This window comes from Panthera uncia, chromosome B1, assembly GCF_023721935.1.
Source record: "Panthera uncia isolate 11264 chromosome B1, Puncia_PCG_1.0, whole genome shotgun sequence".
NCBI lineage: Eukaryota > Metazoa > Chordata > Mammalia > Carnivora > Felidae > Panthera > Panthera uncia.
Window position 1 is genome coordinate 18,042,189 of NC_064811.1, and position 25,756 is coordinate 18,067,944.

Genomic DNA, 25,756 nt, shown 5'->3' on the forward strand with positions numbered 1-25,756 from the left:
GACATGCCTCCTTGAGTAGATGACATTTCAGGAAACAGTTGAGAGAGGAGCAGGAATCGGTTAAGCAGATACTTGAGGAAAGAGTTCTCTGGGCAGAGAGAAGAGCTAAAACAAAGTCCTTAGTGTAGACACATGCCCCAAGGCTTAAGGAACCCCAAGAAGGTGGTAGGGCTGAAGGATATCAGTAAGGGACAGGGTATTAAGACTGGACATCAGAGGATAACAGGCTACAGGCTATCACAAGCCTCATAAGCCATGATAAGGACTGGGCTCACACTCAGTGCCCAGTGAGAGTTGCTGCAGGGTTTGGGTGGAAGAGTGGCAAGATCTACCTTTACTTTTCACTTTAATTTTTTTTAATGTTTTATTTATTTTTTAGAGAGACAGAGCATGAGTGGGGGTGGGGCAGAGAGAGAGGGAGACACAGAATCCAAAGCAGCCTCCAGGCTCTGAGCTGTCAGCACGAAGCCCGACTCGGGGCTCGCACCCACGAACTGTGAGATCATGACCTGAGCCGTAGTCTGACACTTACCCGCCTGAGCCACCCAGGTGCCCCATTTTTTATTTTTATAAGATTATTCAAGTTGCAGTGTTGAGAAGAGGTTCTCGATGTCAAGGTTTGAAGCAGGAAGAACTGCTGTGAGTTGGGATGTATGAAAAAGAAATAACCAGAGACAAATTTGCCATTTAAAGATGTGGAAAAACTGAGAGGAAAGTAAGTTATAGGGAGGATGGTGGGAAGATTAGGATCTCAGTAATGGACATATTAAAATCAAAACGACTGCTTGAGATTCATTCCTCACTTTTTTTTTTTTTTCTGTGTGGAGGGACTTCTAGTTTCTATCATTCCACAGCAGTAAGTTATTTAACAGATTGATTTAGAGAAAACAAGTGGACACATGCTCAATCAGCTTAGCCAGCTCTTTTACTCTCTTATTCTGCAGGGTGGGGGAAAATGCATTCTTTAACTCTGCAATGCAAATTTTAAAAAGTCAAGCCCTAGTGGGGGTGTCTATGTCTATTAAGCAATTGTGTTTGATTAGGTGAGTAAACTTAAATCTTTAGTGAAGTGTTAGTAAGTCTTATTTGCTATAATTCCATAGATGCTTTCTTCAAAGAGCTTTGTATGGAATGAAAGTCATCATTTGAATTTCCATATGATAGTCCTCGTGTCAATCTGACAATCCTTTTTGAATACTGGGGGTGGGAAAAGAATGGTATTATTCCTCTTCTTCAATCTAAAGATTTAAAAAAATGAATATAGAGTGAATTTTACACTAAAGATTATTATTAAGAGGCAACCTTCACATCCAAGTCTTCTCAATTTTGAAGGTAAAATTGTATTTGACCTTTAACTAAAGATCAATTCCACTGGGTAACCAATTTGGACTGATTCCACTGGAGATCACCTAAGAGTATTCTGGCATTGTAAATGGCCATTAAAAGCCATCAGTGCTATAATTCTTCTAGAAACAGATAGTTATGTGAGAGTCATATGATGGTTATTGCTTTATGATTTAGATATTATTTAATGAACAGTTGGAAATATCTATCAAGTCTAACTTGACACAAGAGGACAGAGAGGACCTCCATCTCAGCCAGGACTACTTGGGAAAAATGCTGTAATTTCCAAAAGCATACCCTTCAAACTGACAATAATAGCATATTATCCATTTGCTTTACATCTTTCACTTAAAATTATCAAAACAGTTTGCAGTACTTGACTTCAGTCTTATGTGTTAACTAGAGTCATAGCTGTAAGTCATTGGGACCGCCCATCACTATCAGCACAGGTCATGATAGGTGAGGGGTTTTAACCCGTTTTGTGCCATTTGGGCAGCATTTTGAAACCTTCTCAGAATAATATATACAATATATTATACATACATATATATAATACAATATATATACATATAAATGTATTATATAATACATTTATATTACTATAGATAATACATATATAGAAGCCCAAGGTAAAAACCATATTGAAACATACTGTCCTCTTTCAAGGGTACCCACTTTTCGCATTTTGCTTAAACATTGTACCTATTCACAGGTTTGAAGACATTTCTTTTTCAAAGAGAATAACATTATTTTATTAGATTCTTACCATTGGCTTATCAAATTTTCACTTCATGTATGTTGCTCATAAAGTGTTACACAAATCACCGTCTCTGTGAATATGTTATGGCTGATATAAACCCATAACTCTTTGATTATTTGGATTTCTTCTTAGTCTTATTGATCCAACCCCCTATAAAGCAATCTTACTGGAAGTTTATAATTTACATAGAACATAATTGTGTTTTATAGCTTCCTCCAAATATATGCACATTTACAACTATTTTCATATTTAACCCATATTTCTTGAGCAAAGTCTCATGGACCCAATCACTCTTCAAGGTGCTAGGAATTCAGTTCTGAATCAGATAAAGTTAGCGAAAACAAGGGAAAGAAAATAAAGAAACAAAGAAATGAAGGAAGGGAATAGAAGAGAGAGAGAAAGAGAAAGGTGAGGGAAAGAAAGGGAAGGAAATAGAATGTTAAATGAGGCGTAATGAAGGAATAAGAACTGACAGTAGCTGCGAATGAGACAGGTGGTCAGGAAAGGGCTTTTTGAGAAAATGACTTTTGAACAGAGAATTTGCTATACCAATCCCCAAAAATAATGTATTGTTTACAAAAAGCAAATTAGCTTGAACCCAGTGTGATCACGTTCACAAGCAAGGACCTAGGGTTCTGCCTTAGACTAGAAAGAAGGTGCGTCCTGCATCTGTCATTCCCAACGAGGGTAACTTCAGAGATGTCTATTGCAGAGACATGTCTGGCAGGGTTGAAGCAGGGGCTGCCATGTTCTCAGACTAGACATATAAAGGTGAACTTGGACCATAAATCGGTAGTCTCCCCAGAAGCATTTGACTTGAAGATATTTCTCCGGGATTTCAGCCATGCTGAAAGGACCTGAAATATGATTACTTGGTTTTCCTCTCTTCTTAGTTCACTTTGTACCAAAACATCAGCTACATCAGAGGTAAGGGCCATGCTCCCTCAGAAACGTGTAGGGAAGAATGTTTTCTGGCTTCTTCTTGCTTCAGGTGACTTGCTGGCAACCCTTGGCATGTGGCTGTGACACTTCAATGTCTATCGTGTTGTTACACGATGTCCTCTCCTCATGCGTCTGTGTCTTCACGTGGTCTTCTAATAAGAACACCAGCCCACTTTACTCCAGTATATCCTCACGTTGACAAATTACATCTCGAATGACCCTATTTGCAAATAGGGTCACATTTGGAGGTCCTAGGAGTCGGGATTTCGATACATATTTTGGGGGGAATAGAATTCAACCTACAATAGTCATTTCTGGAGTTCACACAAAAATTTGCAGTACTTAGAAATCAGACAGAGTACCAACAGTATAGGCTAAGAATTTAGCTGGCTAACTATTTTAACTTTGGCATTACTATTTGTTGTATTGTTGATCTTAGGAGGGTCACTAAAATGTCTAGACTCAGTTTTCTCATCTACAAAATGGTGTGTTCACCTACTTTGCAGAACTGTGGTAAAAACAGAAATAATATAAATACATTGGGAGCACATAGAAGCTCAAATCCTTGTTCAATTGTTCTCATAAAGTATTTTTGGCATTCAAATACGAATTGTAAGACTAAATAGAAAGGTATGGCAAGTTATCCATCCTTAGGAAAAATTCGGGGTCTTGAGTCAAAATTTTTACTTAAATTAAAGCAAGAAATAGATGTATTTTCCTATTTCAAGTTCAGAACTCCATACTAAAATGTATCCTGATACACTTCCACAACAAGTTGAATTGAATCAAACCCATTAATGACATGAAAAGTCCAAGAATCACTCATTTTTTTTAAATTAGTGGTTGACATCAAAGATAATAGTCATTAGAGTTGCCAAAATGAGATCTATTTTCCAAAGAACTACTTGTCTTGAAGTTAAAGCCATGGCCTATAATTAAGAGCATACTCTTCAGCAAGCCTTGTGCTGACTATCTAATATAAATTATGTCCATTTCTGGTAGTCTATCATAGCTGTTTATAAAATATATAAAGCACATAGCATCGATATAGCATATCACAATTTATAATTATATGTTTAAGTTTGTGTTTACTTGTCCACTGTCTGTTTTACATACTAGATCTTAAGCCTCTAAAGAAATAGGGACTATGTCTCAACCCTCTAGCACATTGACTGTCACACAGAAAGGGCTCAATAAATATCAATTTAATGAATAAATGGATTGGTGAGTTTATTGACGAATAAAAACATTATTACTCTCTCTCCAGACATTCTCATTTGATAGATTTGCCTTCAGCAAAGCCAACACAGTAAGCTGTATATTTATTTACTTGTCCATTACATAGAAGTACTAGATAAATCCATGGAATTTTGTTGGCAGAATACTTTAAAATCCAGTAACAACATATTTTGGACATTAAGTATGGCATGATACTTTTTATAATTCTTCTATATACAAGGAAAGGTAGGCATCAGAGCTTTGGAGATGGGATACAGAGAAAGCAGGAAAGAAAACAGACACAAGATCCACAAAAACAGGATATAGCCAAAGAAAGTGAAAATGAGTAAGAAAAAGTCAAACAATATATAGGTGAAAGTGAGAGGCAAACGGAACCAAAGTGTGAAAAAAGATCAGACTAACATCAATATATAAATAAGCCAGGTTAGAAAACTTATGTGACATTTCACATTTTTATAATTTGGCCCAAAGTAACACGTTCTACCTTATTTTCCATTGCTCAGCTTGTTGATTAATATCCCCGGTAAATTTCTACCTCGCAGTGCTTGCTTCTGTCCTCCACTCTGCCAAGAATACTTCCACCTGCCTATCATTAGATTTCTCCTTGTATTCATTAAGGTTCTAATTTCTCTGGTACAGACTTCCCATTATATCTGTGTAAGAAGCGGAGACTCAGGATTAAGGAGACGACGTAAGTTCACACAGTTGGTGAAGCACGAGGGCTAGGACACAGAAGGGTTGTTTCCATAGCATCACAAGGTCTATGATTTGTAGCATCCTAGCATCTTTTGCTCCAAGGTTTTAAATAGAGTACGTTATCCATCACCTGTGCCAGACAATGCATACCTGGGTCAACATAAGAAACAAGAAAAGTTAGTGGAAATCCATTAGATTATAGTTACCAGCAAATGAGAGGCAAACAAAGAGCTGTCTGCTCTATTTATGTCTTCCCAAGTATGCTGAACGAAGTCGATGGAAGAAAACTCCAAAGCAGTTGGTTAACACAAAAATAGCCTAAAAGTGCATAATATGTGATAATTCATAATGTAAAAGGATACATTTGCAGGGTATGCAAAAATATTGGATGATTAAATTCCTATTCAACTACGAAGTGATTTGCAAAATAGTATGAAAAGCATAATCTTGGGGTGATTTTCTTTTTTCCTTAAATACTCCACATAACCCCATTGATTTTAAAATGTAAAACTTTCCTGTTAAGGGAAATTCCTGTTAAGGGAAATTCCTGTTAAAGGAAAGCATACCCATGGGCATCTCAGAGAACATTCAGCAGTATTTTTAATTTAAAGAGTAGTACAGTTACACAATATAAAATCAGTATCCATTGGTTATTAAAATGTTCCGTTCCGATTTGATGTTTATAAAACTTGGTCGGCATTTTTCATTTACTTTATTTGAAGATCTGAATAGGTGACTATAAACTATAGGAACTTGTTTAGGAAGTACATCTTAGCATAATAAGTTAAATTTAATGAGTTGCCAATAAGGATAATTTTTTTGTCTCCCATGTAATTGAAGTGCCCTAGTTTCATAAATGGCTTAGAAAATAATAAAGCAGAACATTTTTATGACTTGACATTTAAGAAAAAAAAATCTGTTTCTCTAGAAAATAGGAATAAGAGGATTAAGGGGAATATTATAGGAAACAAAAAGAGATTTCCTGATAATTTTGTTCTCTAAGACATAAAAGAAAACTTCACTATACAAATATTTCTCCTTCACTTAAAGTTCTTTGGGTTGGAAAACACCTCAGAATACATACATAACTATATATAGTCTCTCTCCTTATTTGCATGTATATACATACATAAGCTATGTATTCTATATTACATGTAAGTATATATAAATAGCATATATAAAAATTAAAACCACATATATAAATAAAATATTTCTATATGTGTTCCTCTTTCTCATTTTTAATATATAGAATCAAGTTAATCATTATTGGAATACCTCCTCTGAGGGCAAAAAATTCATCATTTCCTGATGTTGCTTATAGACACTCCCATCTACTCATTTATACCTCCATTTATTTGATAAGCATTTATCAGCATCTGTTATTGGGTACTTCAGATAAAACACACACACACACACACACACACACACACACACCAACAACAACAACAACTTACAGTTCCTGTCTTCAAGGAAAACAGAGCTACTATGGGAAGGCATATATAACAATGTGAATGCAGGGCACCTGAATGGCTCAGTCAGTTAAACATCTGACTCCTGATTTTGACTCAGGTCATGATCTCATGGGTCATGGGATTGATCCCCAGGTCGGGCTCTGTGCTGATGGCACAGGGTCTGCTTGGGATTCTCTCTCTCTCTTTCTGTCTGCACCCCACCCCCCGACCCATGCTTTCTCTCTCTCTCTCTCTCTCTCTCTCTCTCTCTCTCTCTCAAAATAAATAAATAACATTACAAAAATGTGAATGCAATAATATATATTATTTGAGAAAAGTGCTACTGAAGTAGAGAGAATACAGTTGGAGGTGGAGTAGACAAAATAGAATCTTGTAAGGAAAGCTCACCTTCTGGAAGAATCTCAAAAGATGACATAATAGACCAAGTAGGCTTTTCAGGGAAAAGGCTTGGAGTCTTGGCACTGTGTGGGGCATGACAATTGCAAGGCCTGCCCCATGATTTGAATTTAAAATAAAACGCTTAAATATAGGTGAAGTTAAATGATTAAAAACAAAGAATGAGCAAACATATTGTCAGGTAAGTGTAAATATCAAGTAAACAGAGTTCACACAATTAATAGTCAAATAAAGTTCAAGGCAAAAAAGCATTTTACAAGCCAAAATAGCTCTTTACAGAAATGATGAATTACTGTAATACAAATTCACAATAATATAAATATCTGATACTTAATAAAGTTGTCTCAACATTTGTATGAGAGGTTAAAATACATGAATGTGAGTTAACGTACTTACCTGTGTCTTTGACAGATCTTGCTAGCAAAAGTTAATCTGGATATGAAAGTCATGAATTTATACTATATACTGTATATACTACGTATTATTCTGTTATATATTGATTGATATTATAGTTATATAATTCTTTATATATTACTATATATTATTTTATCATATGATGGAGTTATTATTTTATTATATAATATGATAGAATTTAAAAAAATTTTTTTAATGTTTATTTTTGAGAGAGAGAGAGAAAGAGAGACAGAGCATGAGCAGGGGAAGAGCAGAGAGAGAAGGAGACCCAGAATCTGAAACAGGCTCCAGGCTCTGAGCTGTCAGCACAGGGCCTGATGTGGGGCTCGAACTCACAAACTGTGAGATCATGACCTGAGCCGAAGCCGGATGCTCAACCGACTGAGCCACCCAGGCACCCCTAATATGATAGTATTTTTATGTCATATGATAGAATTACATACCACACATTCTAACCTACAAAGAGAAAATATACCTTGTTAAGCACCACAGATCTTTTATAAACTGAACAAAAATTAAGAAAAAACAATTCAACAAATTTCAGAAGTTAGTTAATGGGTCATATTACCTGAAAATAATACAATGAAACTAGGTATTATTAAGAAAAGTTTATCTTTATAAAAAATGCTTGGAAAATAAACAAAAATATCATAAGGAACTTTGAGGTCAAAGCAGAAATTAAATTTGTCATAGCATTTATATAGAATACAATGTGAGAGTACCACATGTTACATTAATGGAATACAGCCAAATCTCCACCTAGATGAGAATTTATGACTCTAAATGCACATATTTTATGCAAGAAATACTAGGTGTGAAAGAATTCAACATGCAACTCAAGTATTCACAGCAAACTAAAACAAACATTAAATGAGTAAAGCAGGATAAAGGAATTAAAAATAAGAAATACAAACAGAAACGCATGAATTAGAAACCCAAAAGGTAGCAGAATGGAAACATAAATATAAAGATGATTAAAAAAATAGTCAAACTTGGCAATGTCAATTGAAAGAGAGGAAATAAACTTGGAAGAAATCACAACTATGAAACATTATGAATAAAAGAGGATTAGATTAAAATTATAGGCAGTATTATTTTTAATGTAAAATCACTATGAATTAAAAATTGGAAACATTGGGGGCGCCTGGGTGGCTTGGTTGGTTAAGCGTCCGACTTCGGCTCGGGTCATGATCTCACGGCCAGTGAGTTCGAGCCCCGCGTCAGGCTCTGTGCTGACCGCTCAGAGCCTACAGCCTGTTTCAGATTGTGTGTCTCCCTCTCCCTCTGACCCTCCCCTGTTCATGCTCTGTCCCTCTCTGTCTCAAAAATAAATAAACGTTAAAAAAAAAAATTGGAAACATTGTCATAGAATGTAAAAATACATTAATTATCAAAACTAACTTAAGACAGGAAAATCACATGAAGACATCTAACAAGTGTACAGTTTAAAAAGACAAACCAAACATATCTCCACAAAATGTGGCCAGGGAAGTATGATTCAGATGAATTTGTGGGAAAGATATGTCAGGATCATTCTTATGCTATTTAGACTGATTCAGAACATAGAAAATAGTTTATGAAGTGGAGAAAAGATTGATCCCCAAACCCTCAAAATACCATGCTGCAACCTTGTTTAGGATTACAGGTGTGAAAATCTTCAGGGAAACACCATCAATTTTGGCCTCATATAATGTTAAAGATGTAATATAAGATGATGAAATGGACTGGGTCTAAAAAATTCAAGGGCTTATCTTACACCGCTTACATTGTATTGCTTCTATTACATTGTTCATATAATATTACATTGCTTGTATTAATATATCATATGCATGTATAATCAGTTCAAAAAATATTTTGAAAGTTGCTCAAAACACACTTGATAAAAATTAAATGTTCACTTATGAACATTTTGAATAGAGACTACTTTTTATACATTAAAGAATCATATCAAAAGCATTTTATTAAATAGTGAAACAACATAAAGAGAAATGGATGCACAGATATTGGCAAAGAAGAAAAAAAATAATTATGTATTAATGATATTATATCCCTAGACAAATGAATAGAATCAAGTGAAAAACAATTACCAACAGATTGAAATGCTTTTAGAATGATTAGAGGGGTGCCTGGGGGGCTCAGTTGGTTGAGCGTCCGACCTCAGCTCAGGTCATGATCTCACGGTTTGTGGGTTTGAGCCCCACATCGGGCTCTGTGCTGACACCTCAGAGCCTGGAGTCTGCTTCGAATTCAGTGTCTCCCTCTCTCTCTGCCCCTCCCCCACTCATGCTCTGTCTCTTGCTCTCTCAAAAATAAATAAACACGAAAAAAAATTTTTTAAATATTATGGGAATAATTTAGTGGTAAGGTACATTTTTGTTTTGTGATTTCAATGTGACTGCACCACACTCAATATTTAAATCTGCTTATTTACATTTCCAAGAGAATCTCATCCTTTCAATTTCTTAAATTCTACGTAATTCTAGTTGATTCCACTTCATTTGCTTTCTTTTCCTATTAATCCTCTATCTCATTAGAAAGCTGTGTTACAGCATCAACCTTTTTGCCTGCTCTTTTATTCTTTGCACCTGATCTTAATTACAACGTGGTCCTTCCTAAAGGGTTCCATTTTCGTAAGTGGCAGGTGCTGTAAAACACTCCTGCAGAAGATCTCAAGGTATGAATTCAGTATCCAACTAACTCCAACACGCTTCGTATGACCTCTATGTGTTCATCTCCATAAAGAAAAAAACGAAACAAAATAAAACCTAAACCTGCTACTTCAAAACACATGCCATCTGGCTAAATCATTCTATACTCTTCCTGGTTATCATCCACAAACATCTGGGTTAATCCTCTTATTCAACTACAGACTTTGGCCCTTAGTTCACAATGCCTTTCCATCTGAAATCCTACTGTGGTCCAGGGTGACTTTTACGCGACAGAGAGAATGCATCCAATATTGGCCAAAAGCCACAACACGGCTATTACTTGGACTTCCTCCTCTTCAGGGAAAACCTTCTCTCTGAAATAAATAACTCAGCGCCTTCACTCTCTCTCCTTGACCTCCCATTCTTTCAGCTCCTGAGCTCAACTCTTTTTAGATCTCTTCTTCCACCTAGTTGGAGCACCCAAGTCTGTGACTGTAACTGGCTGTACATTCAAATCACCCTGGGAGCATTAAGAAAGTGTGGGTGCCTTTTGTCCCCTCAAAGATCAATTGTTTCAGAATCTCTGAACTTTGGGATTAAGCAGCCTAAGTACGGTGCAGGCAGGTTAAAGAACCACTGCCCTGGGGTCCTTCTGTCTCTATTTCCATTTCTCTCTTCACTGTCTTTCTTATCCAGCTTGGATTCCAACTGTCATCATTTAAATTTGCTCATTTGTCAGTAACTCCCTCTTCTGGGTCCCTTTTGTTGTTCCCACCTGGCAAAGTTTAACCCCCATTGAAAACTAATGCCCTGAGCTTTTTAAACACTGCTAGAGGGAACACACACAATCTTGCACACTGGTATCATCACTAATCTGTAGTCACCAATATACATAGCTGCTCTGTGGTCTTACTGTGTCCACAATAAGCTCTTTTTTCCCCCTTTTCTCTTTGGCACTGTGATAAACCATCTCCATTTTTTTTTTCAAATCTCTAACCCCATCACCTCACTCATCTTTCATGGATGTCCTTAAATGACAACTTGACAGTAAGAACAGAATCCTTTATATGGAAACTCCTGAACTACCACAACCTCAATAATATGCTTCTGTACAAGATTGCCTCTTTCCTTCTATTGCAATGTAAGAAGTGTCCTTCTTCCTATCCAAGGCTCGCCTCTCAACTTGTTTCCAGAGTCCCTCTGGCTCCTTTTCAAAGGTTTTGCTTTGAAACTTATCCATAGATAATTTGTCTAAGGGAACAGTTGCAGCTTGGATTTGACTATGGCTCCTCACTAATTGCCTGAATGACCAATAAGCATTTGACCTAATATCTTCATACTCTTTTTTACCCGTAAAATGGGGGATAGAAATATTCTTATTGCATAGAGTGGTGGTGAGAATCGAAAAAGTTAATATTTATAGACGTTGGAAGAATAAGGACAATAACAGTGGTTGATAAACTATCCCCTCATTCCTGTATACTTAATTTCTATGACCATATTCACTTCTTCTAATCAGAATCTACACACACTCTTTAGAAAAAAATATCATCTTCACGTTCTCCTTCAGTAACCAGCATATTTTTCTCTTCGCATTCACAGCCAAACATAACAGAAAAGTCTGAATTTTGTCTCCACATCTGTTTCTCCTTTTCACTCCACAACCTTCTGAAATCTGGATTCAACTTCCCCCACTCTGCTGAACCTGCTCTTGTCAATGTCAGCAATGATGGCCTTGTAGTTAAATCCAATAAATAATTTCCAGGCCTTATCTACCTGAACACTTGGCAGAGTTTGACACTATTGACTGCTCCTTCTTTCTTGAAATGCCCTCTTCTTATGACTTATCTCTTACTGCACTCTCCTTGTTTGCCTTATACTTCTCTGACCGTTTCATTTTCGTCTCTTTTGTGAGCTTCTCTTTCTCCTTGGTCTACCCTTTAATTATTGGCAATCTTCAGAATTCTGCCCTAAGCCCTTTTACCTTCTTATTTTAAAAAATCCCCCAGCTAATATTTTCTGCGTCCAGGGCATCAATTTCCATCTATAACACGATGGGTCCCACCCTATCAATCTCCAACTCAGAGGAGGAAATACAGGGCAATGTTTAAGAACATGAATTCTAGAGATTGTAGACCTATGTTCAAGGTTTGTATTCATACTCTGCTAGTTACTACACATGCGATGGAGAAATCACTTCACTTGTCTAAGCTTCGGATCAGTTCTTTGTAAAATAACGATATGAATTATTTTCTTTATACACTGTATGATAAAACAGGTATACATTGCTTAGGAGACTTGTTTATGTAAAAAAAATATTTAATATATTTTATCTATTGCTGATTACCTCTACCTTTAGATCTTTCTATTAGCCTGTATGACAGCTGGCTATTTGGCACAACCATTTGATTGCCCATGAAGTTCCCGAATGCCAGATCTTAATATATTTTCCCTAGCCCCCTTCTCTTTGTATATTAGGTGACATAGTGACCCAATAAGAAGTTAATTCCCAACACTAATCCTCTTATTTGATATCTTTTTCATATCTGTGCATTTGTAGTTATGTCACCCTTTCAATTTCTAATACCGTTTATTTTTTCTCCTTTTTCTTTTGATGAATCCTCCCAGAGATTTGTCTTCAAAGAACCAACTTTTATGTGTTTCAAAATAATTTTATAATTGTTTTGCATTTATTGATTCTGTTCTTAAGTTTATTGTGTCCTTTCTTTTTTTGTCAAAGTTTCTATTCCATATTCTTTAGTTTCACACTTAACTCATTAATATTCAGCTCTTCTTTTTTTAATATGAGAACAAGTAAATTGCCTTCTAAATAAGTTTTTTTGTAAATTTTAAAAAATGTTTATGTATTTTTGAGAGAGGGATGGAGGGCGAGTGGGGGAGGAACAGAGAGAGACAGGGAGATAAGAATCTGAGGCAGGCTCCAGGCTCCATGCTGTCAGCCCAGAGCCCAATGTAGGGCTTGAACTCACGAACCATGAGATCACAACCTGAGCTGAAGTTGGACACTTAACCAACTGAGCCATCCAGGCACCCCTCTAAGTAAGTTTTAATAGTTTTGTCATTTAGTCATAACAGTATCAGAATAATACATGAATTATTTATGGGCGTGTGTGTGTGTGTGTGTGTGTGTCTAATATATTTTTTTCATTTAGTGGCCTTATATTGACCATAGTTTGAAATTTGTTAAATCCTATATTATTATCCTGTATATAATTTTTATAAATGCTTTATATGTTTGTAAAGAGTTCATATCCTCTTATTCTTGGGTGCAGGACTCCATAGAAGCTTATTATCTCTAGATTAATAATTTTGTTCAAATTTTCTACATTTTTATTTATTACCTTTCTCAGATTAATTTGTCAAAAATTGAGAAATGTTAAATTTGCCACAAGGATGAAGGATTTATTAACTTTTATCAGTAACTTTATCAGCATTATATTTATTCTGAGATAGTTTTATTTGGAGCATATGAATATATCATTATTAGAGATCCTGATATATTGAGCCTCTTATCATTATGTGATAACAATTTACATTCCTAAAAGTATTTTAAGGATATATTTTTATTTTAAGATATATTTTAAGATATATTATATTATATTTTAAGATATATTTTTCTCCTATTAAAATATTATGTCAGCTTGCTTTTGGTATTTGTTTTGCATATCTTTTCCATCATTTTACTTTAAGCCTTCCCATGTCTTTTATTTTACGCCTTGTCTCTATAAACACAATATAGTTCAAATTAAAATCTCTGTTTCATGATAAGTATAATACATGTATCTTTGTGATTATGATATATTATGTCTGTTTCTACTCTTCTTAATTTTTGTTTTTCTTTTACCATCTTTCTTACTATTTTAAAATTTGAGTTCATATTTTCTTTTTTTATAAGACTTTATCTTTTATCATTCAAATTTATTTTTAGAAAGTCCAAACTAAAATAATGTCTTAATTTCCTTCATAACAATTTAACAGCCATGGGACCCAATAAATTGATCATTCTCCTAACTTGCATAATTTGTGCATGTCATGTTTTAGTTTCACTTTCCCTCCTCCTTCAATATATTCTTTAAAATTTTATTTAATCCAGTTCCTTGTGTTGACTTCTCTGTTTTATTCATCGGCACATGGTTATTTTACACTCTTCTTGAAAGATAAATTTTGCTGGCTATACCATTCTAAATTAACAGTTTACCTTGCCACTTAAAAAAATTTTTTAATGTTTATCTATTTTTGACAGCGGGAGACAGAGCATAAGCAGGGGAGGGGCAGAGAGAGAGAGGGAGACACAGACTCTGAAGCAGCTTCCAGGCTCTGAGCTGTCAGCACAGAGCCCAAGGCGGGGCTCGAACTCCCAGACCGCGAGATCATGACCTGAGCCAAAGTCGGATGCTCAACCAACAGAGCCACCCAGGCACCCCTACCTTGACACTTTAAAGATATCTTACAACTACCTTCTGGCTTCCAATGATGTTCTAATTATTCATTTGTCAGTCATCTGTTCTTTCTCTTTGGCTGCATTTTAATTATTTAAATTATTTTTATTTTATGGTTATAAAAGAATTATATTCTACTTTTTAAGTTGAAGATAATTTAATGTAGGAGTCACCAGAATAAAGAATAAAAGATGGATCACCACGATGGACAATGGATCTGGAATCAGAAGTCCAGGATTTGGGTCCCTGCTATGTCATTTCTTAGCTGTGTGATGTTGAACAAATCACAAAACCTCCTTACATCCCAGAATCCCCCTGGTTCAAGGGAACAATATCACCCTTAAACAATTGTCAAGAGAACTGAATGAGACAGATGCAGAAACAAGGAACTCCGTGCCTAGTTCAGAGAAGTACTCAAGAGATTATGCCAAGTCAAGAAAAGTCCACTTCTTATAAACCTCTAATTTGGATTGAGAGTTGTGCACTGTTCATGAGCTGTTAGAGTTGTCAAAGTCCAGGGAAGCAGTCTGATAAAGTTATATAAGTCAATCACCCAAAATAGCTAACATTGTTGAACACTTACAATGTCTCTTAGACCGTTTTTAAAGGTTTTTCATTGTCTTTATTCTTCTGTAATTTTACTGCAGTTTGTTTCAGTTTCAATTTTATGTTTATCTTGTTTGAGGAGCAGGATGTTTCCTGGATTTGTGGATCTATATTTTCATCAATCCTGAAAAAACTATTACGACTTTCAATATTGTCTCTCTTCTATTCTCCTCTTCTGGAACTGACTTACATACATGCTAAAACTACTTGTATTATCCTTTATGTCTTGTAGCCTCTCATTCATACTTCTGACTTTTTTTTTTTTTTCTTTTTGGCCCCTCTGGTTCCTATCAACTATTTTTGGATATATATTCTAGTTCACTAATTCTCTCTTCAACTCTAATCATTCTTTTTAATTTAGTCAATTGAAGTTTTTATTTCAACCACTATATGTTTAGTTTTAGAAGTTATGTAGTTAAAAATACATGTATCCAGGGATGGCTGGGTGGCTCAGTAGATTAAGCATCTGACTTTGGCTCCAGTCATGATCTCAGGATTTGTGAGTTCAAGCCCCACCCATGTCAGGCTCTGTGCTGACAGCTCAGAGCCTGGAGCCTGCTTCAGATTCTGTGTTTCCCTCTCCCTCTGTCCCTCTCCTACTCACACTCTGTCTCTCTTTCTCTCTCTCAAAAATAAATAAATGTTTTAAAAATTAAAAAAATATATCTGTTCATTTCTAATAAACTTTTAATTGAGAAATTTAAGACTGAAGTGTGTAGCTCATTATGTCTGAAGTGCATGCACTTCTATATTCAGTGCCTGAAATTTCCAACAGCTGCAGGGATTTTTAGTTTAATTTCTTGTTTTTGTCTTTCTGCTGATGCTCAGACATAAGGGATTGCTTTCTTTTGTTGAGTTATGTGTTTGTGGTTTGAACGTAATCAGTGACAGACCTATGAGCGTAAATTAAAAGCTGGAAAGTATTGGGGCTAAAGAGCCAATGAAATTCAGAAATCTGGGAGCATTTCAGCCCTTTCTGAGGACCTAGGCTCAGCACTAGGAGCTGAAGTCCCTCTTCCCAACTTCTTAAAATCTCCTGATGGCATTACTGCTATCGCTGATTCCTCAGGGGATCAAAATCACTGATCTTCCAGCAGCTGATTTCCTCCTGGTCTTTTAGCCTTAGCCTCGTCTTCAGTCCCAAGTTACACATGCTCTTTGTTTCTTTGTAGCTTCCTTCCTTAGTTCCTTGATTTCTGTGTTTCTGTCTTTCTTTTTAATAAGAAGAAATGGAGAATTTTGGAACTGTCTCTCCTCCCGAAAAACTACGGATGCCTCAAATATATTCATTGCAGGCTTTAGTTGTTTTTGCTGCATTCTGACTCTTCCTTAACCCCCAGATCCAATCAACTATGTATTTATATCAATTCTTCTTCCAAACAAATGAACAAACAAAAAGTCAAAAGCCATGAACCTCTAACATCTACCGTTTCTCCCTTTACGTACTGCCCATATTCCTGTAAAGATTACCACCATCTCCCACCTGGATTGTTTTAACAGTCCCCTAACTTACTTCCTGTTTCCAATCTGGTTTACATCCAATCCATTTTCTTCCATGCAATTAGAGTCCTCTTACTAAAGTGCAAGTCTAAACATATATATTTACTACTTAAAACCATCTAACATCCTCTCTTTCAGACACAAGTTTTTCATGGTTTTCTCCTGCGGTCCCAGATTAAATGACCGTTGCTTACATTCTGAAGTTATTTCTTACCAGCACGCCCCCTGCCTCTCACATTCTATACTACATTCAATATAAACCCTTCATCTTGTTTTCTTGTATTATGCATTCACTCTCTTCCCTTTTGACCTCTGGGTAAGCTATCCCCTCTTCCTGATACCGTCCTCCTTACAGATCACTAACCCCATCTCAGTTTCCCATTGCTGGTTAACTGCTCCCCTGAATAGACTCTATTCATCTTCCATGGCCGAACTTAGTCTTCTGTTACAGCACTTACCACACTTTATAGTAATTTCTCTTTACTCGCATGCATTCCCAGTTAGACTATACATCCCATGAAGACAAGAGCTGTCTACTTCATTTATTCTTGTGTACCAGATACTTAGTCAAGTGCCTTGCCTTTGGGCACTGGATAAATATTTATTGAATGAATGAATGAATGAAAGTAAGGATAGTTGCACAAATAGCAAGAGAGGAGCTCTGAAAAGAAACAGAAATGAAATTTCCAGTTACAACCACAGAGTCTCTAATTCTTACTTCTTTCTTTATCAAATATAAACCTCCATAAAGATTTCTTAAATAAATGCCTTGCATGTAATAAGGGTTCATTATTTTATTCAAGAAATAAAATATTCCCTGGTTACAATTGGTGATATCCCTGCATTTCTCTAGATAAAGCTTATAATAAAAACGAAATGGTGAAAACCCTTGGTTACTTGATGTATTGAAATATTTTTTCCTTATCATTCAAATATAGCATAGTCACCATTATTTTATCTTAGGTCTGTTTTCACACAAATTATCCTAATTGGTATTTGAATCCTATGATTCTCACTTAGCCAGAGTCCAGCTTAGCCACAGTTTCCCACATTCTATACCACCCACTGTCTCTATCCATTTTGTGCTGTCAGAGGCACATCAAGCAGCCTCTGAGTGTAATCACATCAAAATCGATTTTCATGGCTGAGAGAAAAATAATGGAAATTTCTCTAATGTAGTAAATGTATGTGTTCCTTTTGGTTAACCAAAATAGACTATATATCAGACCTGTCAAAATTAAGTTTTCTTGATTCAGTGCTCTCGCACCGACTTGTATACAAATTATAAAGGCATGCCGTGGAGCACCATGACGCAATCTTCCTGCTTCCCCGGTCTGCTTCTGCATGTCTCTCAAATGAATAATCTCACCAACTTATCAAGCTACAACCTGATGTACAGTCTGAATCCCCAAGCAACCTACTCCATGTTAAGATAGAACCTTAAGCTTATTCTTTTTAGACCAATTAATTCTCCTATTAAGAGATGTGCCCAAACAGTAGCCACGGTGACATTTGGAAGGGCTCAGAACCAAATTCAAATACCATCTTTTTGGACTTTTTCCAGAGCCTAATTTTTCTTTCCTATAATCATTTGTCCCAAGGATCACATGCTTAGGCTTTTATTAGTGTTCAGTTCTCTGAAACCATTCAAGGTGATCAACCATGTTCAAATTATAATATCGAAGGGGTGGCCATCCTACATATATTTCTTTATATCATGTTCTCTCAAAGCAGATATATCTTGAAAACACTTAGGACATATCCCTTTTTGGTTTCATGGTAGGTGTAGTCATAGCTGCATGATGATGCTGGGAGTAAATTTTTATCTGAATGATGCAGGTTAACAGTCTACCTTCTTTTGTGTATAACAATCCTCTACTAAATTTTGAGTAGCAAAATAATTTTTAAAAGATGGCTTATAATAATTGGTAGTGTTTGCATTACGAAGGATGGAAAAAGGATTCGATATGTTAAAAAACTGACTCATGATATATTTCTGAAAGTTGCTGACCAATCAACCAACTCTTTTATTAGCATCTAACAGCCATTTATAACCAGCAAGAAGTAAACCAAAGATTTCTTTGAGTTTAGTACCCCTAATGTATTATGCTGAAATTCCAGGTTTTTATTTCTTTTGCCTAAAAGAGGCAAGAACGAGTGTACACTAAAATGTGTGTCTTATAAAAAATATGCCAAGATGTGTTCCAAAGAAACTTCAAGCATTGTGGATAATCTCATAAAAACAAAACAAAACAAAACAAAGCTTCTCTACCATCTATCCTGTTAAAATCATGGTTTATTTCATAGTTCTATTTTCTTGAGTTTAAACTAATTCTTTTGAGGCTCGTATGAGAGTAAAATCAATTCTTAGAGTTTGGTAGTCATGAACAGCAACGAGAAATTAGTTTGCATGTTTGGTAATGGAAACCTTTTTAAAAGCCAGATTGCTGTTTTTAAACTCTTGGGATTTTTGAATAAGGTGACATGGGAACATATATGAGTAGTCTGTTTATTTAACATTCAAATTTATGAGTCTCCAATCATTTGATTGTACAATTAATATTTAGTAAGAGTTGTTTTGTTTTGTTTGTTTTTAAATAGCAGACAACATGGCATAAAAAACATGAGACTTAGCATCGAGAGTTTTGTGTTTCAACTTACGCCTTTTAAATCTGGCGCATCAACCAAACAACTCTTAGCAGGTGCACAAACCCCTTTACAGTGTTTCTTTTTAAAACTTAAAAAAAAACCCCACAAATTTCTTGAGCTTTAATTCTATACGTAGTTAATAAAATATATCTTATTTGTTTTTATATCTTTAAAAAAACCTTTAATTAATTAATTAAGTTTTTTTGGCCTTTCTTTGAAACTTCTTTGAGGAATTTAGGATTTTAAACACCTGATGGCAGAACTTTGATTTTACATGTATAATAATTAACTGTAGACGGAAATAAAACCTGAACGAAATTTGATAACATTCGCCTTCAGAGATCAATGAAAATGTCGTAAAAGGCTAAGCTAACCTAAACAGGGTGATAAGCAATCCATTCTTACTCCTTAACAGACCTTCAGTTCCAGACATCCCCACTTCTGGGTGGCATGCCTGATATAATGCACATTAGCACAATTGATAGGAGAATTGATCCAGTACAAAGGCGAGAAGGAAGAACTGACAGAGGAAGGTTTCCTTCTGGTAACCTTCTTAAAGGTTTCAATTAAATTTGAAAAATATAATTTCCTAGCTAGTATTTAACAGTAGAAATTGCTTTACCTGCCCAGGTGTCATAATGACAAATGTCCCTTGTGATCTACAAATACTTTCTAACTAGGGTAGTTATATAAATTATTAGTAAACCACCATTATAGTATAATTCTTTTGTAATGTTTATTTTTGAGAGAGAGAGAGACAGAGCATGAGCGGGGGTCAGAGAGAGAGGGAGACACAGAATCCGAAGCAGGCTCCAGGCTCTGAGCTGTCAGCACAGAGCCCCACACCAGGCTCGAACTCACAGACTGAGCCAAAGTTGGACACACAACTGACTGAGCCACCCATGTACCCTTATAGTTAATTATTTTACTTGTAGATCCTTTGGTGGATGCAGGGATATATATTTCAATCCAAGTGGCCCAATCATACACTAAAGCTCTAGCAATCCCTGGAAAACTACTATGTGAGTTCAATACATCAGCATTATAAAATGGATCATATGCATTTTATGCATTTAGTGAAGTTCTTAAGTGAACATTTACTCATTCATTTACAAATATTTATTGGACATTTACTCCTGCAAGCTCAGTGCTAGGTGCTCTCATTTAAATTCCGTATTAATTTTACAATGGGGAGAGTTGGGGATATTTCTGGTATTTTGCTACCTAAGTTCAAATTCCATTTTCATCAATGATTTATAATATTAAATTGGACAAATTACTTAACCTTCCTGTGTCCCTCTTTTCCCATATATAAAATGGGACAACAAGAGTGTGAAAAGTCACGGGAACTCTATGATGATTAAATATAATAATGCATTCAAGTGTTTCTCATGGCAAAGTGTTACACACAGTAACTGCTATTATTTTCTTCATTTTATATATCCCAAACTGGGGCTATGAAAGGAAAACACCTTGCTTATGGGCAAATAGGTAATAAGTGGAGAAGTGCGGATATAGATTCTATTTCTGTAAGTTGAAAGTCTCTACTCTTATCTTTTTAAAAATTATTTTTATCAACATAATACCTATGCATCATTTTCAAAAGTTAAGTGGTACTGTAAGACTTAAAATGAATGCAAACGACAGCAACATTTTTTCCTTTTCCTCTTCACTCTTAATTCCAAAAGCATGGTGATGTTCTTCTTTTTTGATTTATTAACTTTGGACATTATTTATTGCCTTGCTATTATGAACTAGGAAGACAACACCCAAAAGTCCCCACCATCTACTTTGCATTCTTTCCTTCTTCCAATGCAGTTTTATCAAAATTGTTCAGATAAAGCAATTTTCAGTGTTTACATTATAGTTGCTAAGTAATTATTTTTTACTCCTGAGCCAAGTCAAGCACTATATTTCAATTACCTTTCCTGTGCAATATTTTGGGGTTTTTTTTCTGGATTTAAATAATTTTCTTGAATTAATTTTGCTTAACTTTCTATGTCCCTATCATTAATTTTTCCATTAAATCTTCAAAAAATATCAAACCACTTTTCAAAACCTCTTTTCTGTGTGTTCTAAAACATTATGTCATCTGTTTGTTTCTCCATTCTCCCTGGAGACATTATTCCTCAAGCCCCCATTCTTCTACCCCTTTCTCAAATTCCATCTCAGGCCTGCTGTGCTGCTCACCTCTCTTCATGGAGGATCCATGCTTTCCTTGATTCAATATCTTCTTTCTCAGTTACTTTCTTGTTTTGATGGAACATAATTTGAGATGCCTAAAAATAGTCGCCTAAAAAGAAGGTGACTGGTGATAAATAGTTTGAAACTTACCGTTGAAAATTGTTGTGTACTCTCAAATTTGATTGATAGATGTCTAGAGATAGAATTCTCTGTTGACAAAGAAAAACATATTATTTTCAAGATTTTTAAAGCATTACTCCACTGTTGTTTGGTTTATAGTGTTGAGATATCAATTGCCATTCTGTTTCTCCATCCTTTAGGTAAGACTTGTTTGTTTTCTCCAAACAATTGGGAGAAAACAATTTGGATATTAATTTATTTTAGTGTGAGAAATTTTATGATAATAAGCCTTAGTGTGGGTGATTTTTTTCCTCATTATTCTGCACAGAACTGAAGTGGGACTTTAATTCTGAAAGATTTCCTTGCATTATTTCTTTGGTGATTTCCTTTTTTTTTTTTTTTTTTAATTTCCCCTGTTCTCTTTTCCTGGAATTTATATTAGTCAGATGATGGACCTACTCATTATCATTTATCATTTAAGAATCTCCTTTCTTACCTATTTTTGGAAAATCTTGGCCTTTTGATTCTATTTTCTTGAAGATTTCTGTTGAGGCCAAAAGTTATATAAAAATATTACTCAGTGACACTAATCCCCTGGGAAATGCAGATCAAAACCACAAGGAGATTATCACTTTACACCTATTAGTGTGGTTATTACTTAAAAAAGGCAGCAAGTATTAGTGAAATCAGAACCCTTGAACACTGTTTTGGGGAATGAAAAATGGTGCTCCTACTAAGGAAAACAGTATGGAGGGAGGTTCCTCAAAAAATTAAGAGTAGATTTGCCCTATGGTCCGGAAATACCACTTCTAGGTATTTTTCCAGAATAATTGAAATCAGGATCTCAAAGAGATATTAACCTTCTCATGTTCACTACAGCACTATTCACAATATCTGAGATGTAGAAATATGTGTCTATTCATGGATAAATGAATAAAGAAAATGTGATATGTACATATATGTGTACATATATATGTGTGTATGTGTATACATATAGATATATATGTATATATATATGATGGAATATTATTCTGCTTTAAAAAAGAAAGAAATCCTATAATATGACAACATAGATGGCCTTTGAAGACATTATGCTAAGTGAAATAAAGCAATCACAGAAGAACAAATACTTCATGATTCCACTTATATGAGGTATCTAAAATAGTCAAACTCATAGAATTAAAAAAATAAAATGGTGGTTGCCAAATTGGGGAGAAAGAAATTGGAAGTTGTTAATTAATGTGTATAAAATTTCAATAATGAAAGATAAATAAGTTCTAGAGACCTGTTGTATAACACTGTATCTGTAGATAATAATGCTGTATTGCACATTACAATAGGTAATTTGTAGGTATTTCATGAAGAACATAGGTTAAGCATACTTATCATAGTAATAAGAAAAGATTTCTGTTGAATTTTTAACTGAAACTATCCTGTAAAATCATTTTTTGTACTCTAATTATTCCCTTTTCACTTTTTTTTAAATTTCCTTTTTCTATAAGTTGATCCTCATTTCAAGAATGTAATATCTTCTTAAACTCTTTAAGGTTGAAAATTTGTGTGTTTTAAGATTTATTCAGATCTCTGCTTGTCCCCATTTGTGGCGAGTTCCCTCTGGTATTTGCTTCAATCTCCTTTTTTTCATGCTGAACCTTCCCATATATGTCTGATGATTCTTGACTACTGACTCATACTTAAAATTAAAGCACTAAAGAGATGATTGGAAGCTCTGTGTGCAAGACTTCACTATAGGGTGATTGGGTTGGCGTCATAGCACTCTTTGTCCCAACATATTTAAATGTCCATTTCTGCACATCTTTCTGTTCACTCTCGAAGCCATTACTTGCTTAGAAGTCAACCTCCTATTTCCAGAGAAAAAATCCTCCAACCCATCATCTGTAAAGGTAGAGGGAAAAGGATGAAGAATAAATTTCCTTGCCAAAGTTCTTGGAACTAACAAGAAGAAAGATGAGGATCTTAGGTTCTATGTGTAGACTCTTTAAAAATACTTCTATTTTCAATAATGTGCTTCTTATTTGCCAGACCTTGAGAATCTTGGCTTAATGTCTCCACATAGCAGGTTGTGTCCTGCCAGGAGTGAAAGGGATGCTAACTCTGTTACGGCAGATGAGGAAAGAATCTCATGAACTAACTGCTCTTTAATTCAAACTTTCAACCAGTTACAGATATTAAAGAAAGCTTTAATGTAGCTGATGCTTCAAATTCCTAAACTTTCTAAGGTTCTACAACATGGATTTTTTTGCCTCTTTTTTGATATTTCAACTGTAGATAATTACCTTACTTCCTGATTCTAAGATAAATTTTTTTCTCATTTTAATATTTTTGAATGTGGGGAACCATATTACATTCAATTGCACCGTGGAAGATTGTCTTTTCCAAAAATAGCTATAATAATATCTTCTTCGAACATGCTGTTTTTTTCACCGTGACCTTACCATTCTTCCAAGAAGGCAATGAGTATATGTCTTTTCCCATTGAAGCTGGTTGAACCTTTGTGGCTGCCTTGTTCAATAGTACGGAGTGAAAGTGAGACTATGTGACTTGAAGATAGATCTCAAATAGCAATATGGCTCTGTCCGGCTATCTCTCTTGGGATATTTGTTCTTGTAAATACCTTGTATGCTCTGAGGAAGCCCAGGCTACATGTATAGGCTGCATATACATGTTCCAGCCAATAGGCCCACTTAAAGTCCCAGATGACAACTAACAGTAATCATCATCCATGTGAGTGAAGAAGGCTTTCAGATGATGCCAGACCTAGCAACTATGTTGTCTCAACGGCATGATATTTCCTGATCCAGCCCAGTATAGGCAGCCCATAAAACTGTGAGAGATAATAATGAAATTATTATTGTTGATCTAAGCTTCTAAATTTGGGGTGGTTTGTTACATGACAATAGATAAGTAAACATTCATAATCATAAATTTATAATTATATTTGGCAGTGAGTTTTTTCTTTCTCAATGAAACAAACTAATGGTGCATCTTATAATAGATGGAAACTCAGGTTAAAAAATATATTAGTATTCTACTTCCTCTGTCTTGTTAACTCTTCTTTTGCTTTCTATGTTCCAAAAATTTGTTGTCCTATCTCAATTACTGATCCTTCCCCTGGAGATTGTATACCCTTCCTTTCTTTTCATTTTAGTGAGATTATTAGAAGGAGTGGTGTTGTATGTTCAATCTGCTATGTATTGTTCTGTATATAAGGTTCTAAATCTACAGATGTAGTTTCAGCACTAATCATAAAAACAGTGTTATAGGGTTTTGGTTTGTTGGTTTGTTTGTTTGATTTTGCATTATTATCCAGGTTTTAGTTCTTTATTTTAGTGTTACAATTTAATGTCATTAAAATAATTCAGTGAAGATACTCTGCACAAATAATAGAAATATAATGAAAAAATGGACCAGAATTACTTGTGGAGTGACAATAAAGAAGTCAGCATAACTTTCTGATCCTTAGTTTTCATAAGCACAAAGTAGAAATGTTAGTTCGAACAGGAATTTCTGGTGATAATTTCATGAGATAATACATAGAAAACCTATACCTACTACATAATATATCTCTAATAAATATTGGCTCAATATGAATGGACACAATATAATTTTCTTCATTATCTTGAATGGAGCAAAGATAAATTAAATTCTAAAAAGCATAAATTATTTCTGACCTATTAATCATGTTGAGTTTTTCATAATATTTTATACATTAATCTCTCACCATGAATGTATTTAAGCATAGATTTGGTTTTTTGTCTTCCTGACATCTGTTTCCTTTTCTTCTGGTAACAGAAGCTCAAATTCCCTCATTGGCTAGTAGTCTTGGTAAACTGACCAATCACGCGGCTCAGCTTTCCCATTGGCAAAGGGTACATAAATGATTCAAAGTAAGCCATAACTAAGTTCTCTACCTGGAATTTGAATATTAAACTGAACAATCCAGAGATTAAAAATGGTCAGATTTCACTCATCCCAAGGCCGGCACTTTGAACAAACTGCCCATTAATTCTTGTTGCTTGGATTCCTGGAACTGCTTTCTCTGTCCTTGCTGGTAGGTTTCTTCAACTATTCCTTTGAATTGCTGAGCCATTCTGTATTCTTCCTAATAAATTTCCAGTTTTGCTAAAATTAATCAGAACTTGTTTCTGTTGCATGCACCCAAAGACTATCAATTGATACATTGCTATTCTGAGAATTCATTTTTAACAAAAAGATAAGCCATATTTGAAGATAGATCTGACTTGATATAGATGAGGGTAGTTTAACCAGCTTATAATTTTCCATGTCCTTTCCATAAATATATCT

At 35.0% G+C, this 25,756-nt stretch overlaps 1 long non-coding RNA gene across 1 annotated transcript; it reads right to left on the bottom strand.

The window, feature by feature from the left end:
- Nucleotides 1–926: 926 nt before the first annotated feature.
- LOC125923941 (uncharacterized) lies at nucleotides 927–16,652 on the bottom strand. The gene is made up of 3 exons (XR_007458202.1): nucleotides 16,491–16,652; nucleotides 4,770–5,131; nucleotides 927–1,197 (listed from the first exon to the last, which is right to left on the bottom strand). It is a non-coding gene; the product is annotated as an uncharacterized LOC125923941 (long non-coding RNA).
- Between the last annotated feature and the right edge of the window lie 9,104 nt (nucleotides 16,653–25,756).